The following is a 6,378-nucleotide window of genomic DNA, read 5'->3' as shown; positions in this document are numbered from 1 at the left end:
CTGGAGAGCATCAGACGGGGGTCCCAACCCCGCGACGGAGCAGAGCGGAAGACCGAGAGAAACACGGGAGGCGCTGGGGACCCGGACACCTGCCCTCCCCGCGTCTCTCCACCCTCTACTCCATCCCTGGACAGCAACCGGAGACCGGGTCTCAAGGGGGATCACCAAGAGACAGAACTGACCTGTCTGTTGGTGTCTGGAAAGCGCCACGACAGGTTCGTATATGTTTTGGAACACTCACCTGAGCAGAGGAACAGTCTTGCTCTGGACGTGGGCGTGAGCTTGCCCTCGGTTGCCAAGGAAACTGTCCACCGCAGGGCGCGCCCACCGGACTTGACCGCCTTTGTAATTGCAGTGACTATAGTAGGAATTTATCAATAAAACTACAGCGTAGTACCGCGGCTTGAGCTCATAATCCGTGCTGTTTGAAAACAAGAGAGGGAACCCCCCAAAACTTAACGTGTGAATGTTTAAAGAAAAACAAAAACACCTCTAAGAATTCATTTTCTCTGGAGGCTAGGAGGAAACTATACTGCATCCTTCTTCGTGCATGGTATTTTCAGTGGTTTCTGGGAAAGATTAAAATCTCCAAATTATTTTTTAGGGGGGAGAGGATGTTGAAGAAATTTCAGTGTGTCCCTGAGTGTGGGCTCCCCCTTGCCACCTGAAGTTAGCCAGACTGGCCACCTGCTACAGGGAATGCTTTCAGACCACTGGAAAGAAGCCTAAGGCATAGGAACCCCAGATGCAGGATGGAAAGGTGAGTTTTAAGGTCACAGCAGGTGGCCCTGCAATCCTATTGTGGAGCTGGGAATGGCAGGTCGGAACTCCCAGCAGCTGTCCACTGCATCATCGTGATTGGGACATGCAGGCACATTAGTCAGTCCTTGCGACATTTCCTCCCAAGGGAGGACACCTGAAACCAAGGATGAGGAAACCCAGTGTGTACAGGAAGGTTAAGTGGCAATTCCAGGGAAGGAGTGGCCTGGTTGGACATTGATGTGGGATCTCGTATTTTGGACTTTATCTGGAATGCCATTCTTTCCAGCCAGGGAAGACAGATCCCTTAGAGTCAGGCTCCCCTGGTGGCTCAGACAGTAAAGAATCTGCCTACAACGCAAAAGACTTGGGTTCGGTCACTGGGTCAGAAAAATCCCCTGAAGAAGGGAATGGCAACCCACTCCAGTATTCTTGCCTGGAGAATCCCATGGACAAAGGAGCCTGGTGGGCTTCAGTCCATGAGGTTGCAAAGAGTTGGACATGACTGAGCAACTAACACACAGAGTTGAGAGCAGACCTCTTTTATGAACAACAGCATCAATGCCCACAGATGTTGCCGGAATTGCTGGTGTCACATGACTGACAAGTGGCAATGCTGTGAGTGGAACTCAGGCCTCTGATCCAAACCCCATGTCCTTCTGACTGCTCCCAGAAAGCCTGCAGCCTGGTCCTCACTGTGAGAACCTGTGCTTTCCATCTCAGTCCAGGTTTTCCCATCCTTCCTTGTTCAGAGACCTGGCTTCTCAGAGATTGGGCAGCGTGTTTAGAAGTGTCCCCAACTTTGCTTATGAATCCTTTTCTTTTTATAAATCTGATTTCCTCTTTTTTGGTGAAATAAAAGTCTGACATGAATTAACTCCAGGATATCTGATTAAGAAAAGAATAAGGACTGTAGTCTTGCTCATCTTACTCAGAATCTGCAATCTTTCTGGTCTTTTGCATCTATTTAAAAAAAAAAAACACTTAATTATTTAGTTATTGTTGGCTGTGCTGGGTCTTCGTTGCTGCGAAGGTTTTCTCTAGTTACAGAGAGCAGGGGCTATCCTTGGTTGTGGTGCTTGGGTTTTCATTGCCATGGCTTCTCTTGTTGAGAGTACAGGCTCTAGAGCTCGAAGGCTATATTTCCACAATTTAAAAATAACCACTGTTAACATTCAAATTGCCTCTGTTATTTTTTTAAATATATATTCATATATACAAATATGGGCTTTAGGACATGACTGAGGTTATATGTTATACATAAAGTTTGGCATCCTGCTATGGATTGCTTTTTGGAGATAAAAATAAATTTATCAGTCTATGTTATCACTAATTTACCACACCAGAACTTGAGTCAGATACATTTGATTTCAAAGGCAAATAAAGAGATCTTGCTGAACAACTTACATCTTAAAGAAAAAAAAGAGAGAGAGACAGAGACAGAAACAACTCTTGTCTTGCCCCAGGGCTTTTTGATTTGCAGTTTTCAAGACAGTATATGTACTTATCCATTTTGAATCAAGGTGTTATTCTCCTGTTTCTCTATAAAGTGAGATCACTCTTTAACAGAAAGAGAGAGGCATCAACCAAAAGTTGTAGAGCCTGATCCTTTAGGATATTGTGAAGTGAAAGTCGCTCAGTCGTGTCTGACGCTTCGCGACCCCATGGACTATACAGTCCATGGAATTCTCCAGGCCAGAATACTGGAGTGGGTAGCCTTTCCCTTCTCCAGAGGATCTTCCTAACCCAGGGATCAAACCCAGGTCTCCCACATTGCAGGCAGATTCTTTCCCAGCTGAGCCACAAGGGAAGCCCCCATTAGATTATTAGGAGAATACAAAACAGCATTCCCATCCCATACATCAATAGAACAAAAGTGGTTTCCTTCCATATATTAGCCTGAAGCAGCATTTAACACCCATGTTCAAATTCTCCACCCCCACTCCCAAAGTCTCTGAAAGCTGCACTAAGTTGAAGTGCCTTGACCAACATTTATAAAATACCCCCAGGTTACGAAAATAAAAATAGGTTTATAGACACAGTTCTGGAAGAACCCAGGTTGCAACCCAGGTTAAAGAATGCTATCTCTTCCTGGGAAAAAAAAGGCTGGGGAGGAAATGCCATCAGCCTTGAATCATCTCTAGCGTATTATGAATTTGGCTTTGGCTAAATATTCCAGAAGTATTTCTGCAGCTGTCACTAGCTGTGCACTGAGCCAGCTAAATCATGCAGAAGGGAACAGTCCCATCAGGTTCGGGAACTAGAAGGACAAGGCTGGTCTTTTTGGTCTGTTGTCCACTGGCCTCTCCCACTTGGTGCCCTCTTCCTTACTGGATGGAGACAACCCTTCTCAAAGATGCATGATTCCACCTGCAATCGGCTTGGGTGATTTTTTTAGACTTTGCTGAGAAGGATCCAGGGAAGTTTTTCTGAAGGGACAGGTCTCTAGAGGAGAAAAATGCAAGCCCAATTGTCCCTGGAGTGTCAGCATGGTGTTGTAGGAAGAGATTAGGCTTTGGAATCAGATAATCTGATAAACTGCTTAACCTCGCTGAGCTACAGGGTTCCTATGTTTAAAAAGGAGGGCAATTATGCCTGCCTTTCAGGCCTGCTCTGAGGATGAGAGAAAATAGTGTTCGAAGCACCACAGTCGGAGCTTGAGAACCAGCTGTGCTCAGTAAACATCCCCTTCATCTCTCACTCCCTCTGCTTTCTTAGAAGGTCTCTAGGGGTTTATGTTTGGCATATTATTTGCCATTATGTTTGTATAGTATAAGAATCCCTTGTTATTGCCCAACATTTTTCTCTAGGGACTCAGAGTACTTTGATCTTCATTTTGTCATATAGCCAATACCCTTGTGATTTTAAGGACAGCATCCTGATGGTGTTCATTGTTTTTCTTGAAGAAAATAAGGCCGAGGAATTCTCATGATTCCTTTACTCAAGTACACAGAGATAAGTGTTCATTTCATTTAACAAGTTTTTTTTTTATTTTTTTCTCCAGTATCTTCCAGCCTCCGTGAAGTTTGCAAAAATAAATCAGTTTTCAGACCCGTGGTAGAGCAAAACAAGCATGGTAAACAGAATTTCGAGCTGTCCCAACTCATGAAGCTATGAATACAAAACACGGAGCAGGATGTGGCACATGCATAAAAATGAGATATAAACATTCAAGAAGTGCCATGATCCTCATTTTACAGATGAGGAAACAAGCCCAGGGAGATTAAGTGAGTCAACTGAGAGCACAGTCAACGGCAGGCCTGGGACCTGAACTCCATTCTTCTGAGTGTTACACAATATCTAAACGACTCCTCCAGCCCAGAGAAGCAGCTTCTAACACACTATGTGGAGTTCAATTCCTGGCTCTTCCACTCATCAGCCAAGTGAACTTGCACAGTTAGGGCTCAGGGGGCTGTAAAGTGGGGATAATAATCGTTCCTGTTTTATAACTTTTTTCTGAAGATTAAACAATAGGGCTCAGCGACTGGTCCGTACCAGTCATCGCTCAAGGTGTGCTCTGAGTATCAGCCACCTTAAAAAGCACCTCTCTCTTCTTGGCCTCTTTTTCTCCTTTTGTTTCTCATTTTCAAGTTCCTTTCCCCCACTCCTGGGTTCTTTTGGAAGATCCTGATTCTGCCCAGTTGTAAACACGTGACCCATCTGTCACTCCTGCGTTCAGTCACTTCTAACATGTCTTTGATGCAGTTAATCCCGGAGGAAGGAAGGAGTGGCCAGTGCTTGAGGAGGAGTCTCCCAGCTCCAGCAAAGAGAACCCACCATTGTTTCAAGCTCTGCCTTGGACTTGAGAGGATCTAACCTCAAGTCTCCAGTTCTGTCATGGATCAGCTGTGCCCTTTCCAAGTACAAGCTCCTGTAGTCAGGTTTCCTCGCCTATAAAATGGGGACATCAAGGTCCTGTGGTTTTCCTTGTGTATGTGCTTCATTGCTCAGTCGTGCCCTAGTCTTTGCAACCCCCTGCTCTGTAGCCCGGAGAAGGCAATGGCACCCCACTCCAGTACTCTTGCCTGGAAAATCCCATGGATGGAGGAGCCTGGAAGGCTGCAGTCCATGGGGTCACTAAGAGTCGGGCACGACTGAGCGACTTCACTTTCACTTTTCACTTTCATGCATTGGAGAAGGCAATGGCAACCCACTCCAGTGTTCTTGCCTGAAGAATCCCAGGGACGGGGGAGCCTAGTGGGCTGCCGTCTATGGGGTCACACAGAGTCGGACACGACTGAAGCGACTTAGCAGTAGCAGCAGCTCTGTAGCCCACCAGACTCCTCTGTTCATGGAATTTTCCAAGCAAGACTACTGGAGTGGGTTGCCATTCTCCTTTCCAGGGGATCTTCCCAATCCAGGGATGGAGCCCACGTCTCTTTCATCTCCTGCACTGGCAGGTGGATTCTTTACCATTGAGCTACCAGAAGTTCAATAAAAATGGAAATAAAAATGGCCTGTGTGTGTGTGTGTGTGTGTTAGTCACTCAGTCATGTCTGACTCTTTGTGGCTTCATGGACTGTAGCCCACCAGGCTCCTCTGTCCATGGGATTCTCCAGGCAAGAATACTGGAGTGGGTTGCCATTCCCTTCACCAGGGGATCTTCCCAACCCAGGGATCGAACCTGGGTCTCAGGCATTGCAGGCATGTTCTTTACCGTTTGAGCCATGAGGGAAGCCCAAAAATGGCCTGGCCAAATATTCAAATGTTTAGATGTGGAAATAAATAAACATCTGTTGCAACCCAAAAGGACTTTCCTAGCTTTATTACAACCTTTGAAAAACATGAAGTGAATGTTTTCTTGTGTTCCATTCTGTTCTTCATTCCTTCATTTCAGTAGCTTCCTAATAGCCAATCCAAAGCATATCTTACATGTTCTACTCTGTAGCACAGGGAACTCTATTCAGTCCTCAGTCCTCTGTAATGGCCTATATGGGAAAAGAATCTAAAAGAAAAGAGTGGGTATATGTATTAATATAACTGATTCAATTTGCTGTACACCTGAAATGAATGCAACGTTGTAAATCAACTATACTCAAATAAAAATTTTAAAAATAAATAAATTAAAATATATCTTATATCTGCCTACTTGTCTTCTTTCTTTTGATTCTTCTACGTCATTATCATCTTTACTCTCATCTCCTGTAGCAGATGGAATAGTGTTCTCCCCACTAGAAATACACATCCACCCTGAATCTCAGGTGCAGAAGTTTCGTGCTCGCTCAGTCATGTCCAACTCTTTGTGACCCCATGGACTGTAGCTGTCAACTCTTCTGTCTATGGGATGGACACTATTTAGGAAAAGGGTCTTTGCAGATATAATTAGTTAAGGATGTTGGGATGACATCATACTGGATTTATCATAAGAGACAACACAGAGACACATGGGCAAGAAGACATGCAGATAGAGGCAGAGACTGGAATATTTCACCCCCAAACAGGCCACTTTGGCATATAGATTACTTTGAATGAAAGGCACTTGAGACACATCAGGGGCAAGAAGGACACTGATCTTGCTCTTTTTCCTGAAAGCAGGAGATAAAGCTCCTGTATGAAAGTGTCCTCCTTGATCCAGGGGGAAGAAAGACTTTCTTATCACTAGAGATGGGCGGGGTTGGG

The sequence above is a fragment of the Bison bison genome, unplaced genomic scaffold (genome assembly GCF_000754665.1).
Source record: "Bison bison bison isolate TAMUID 2011002044 unplaced genomic scaffold, Bison_UMD1.0 scf7180017864307, whole genome shotgun sequence".
In the NCBI taxonomy this organism is placed as follows: domain Eukaryota; kingdom Metazoa; phylum Chordata; class Mammalia; order Artiodactyla; family Bovidae; genus Bison; species Bison bison.
This window is presented reverse-complemented; position numbering follows the sequence as displayed.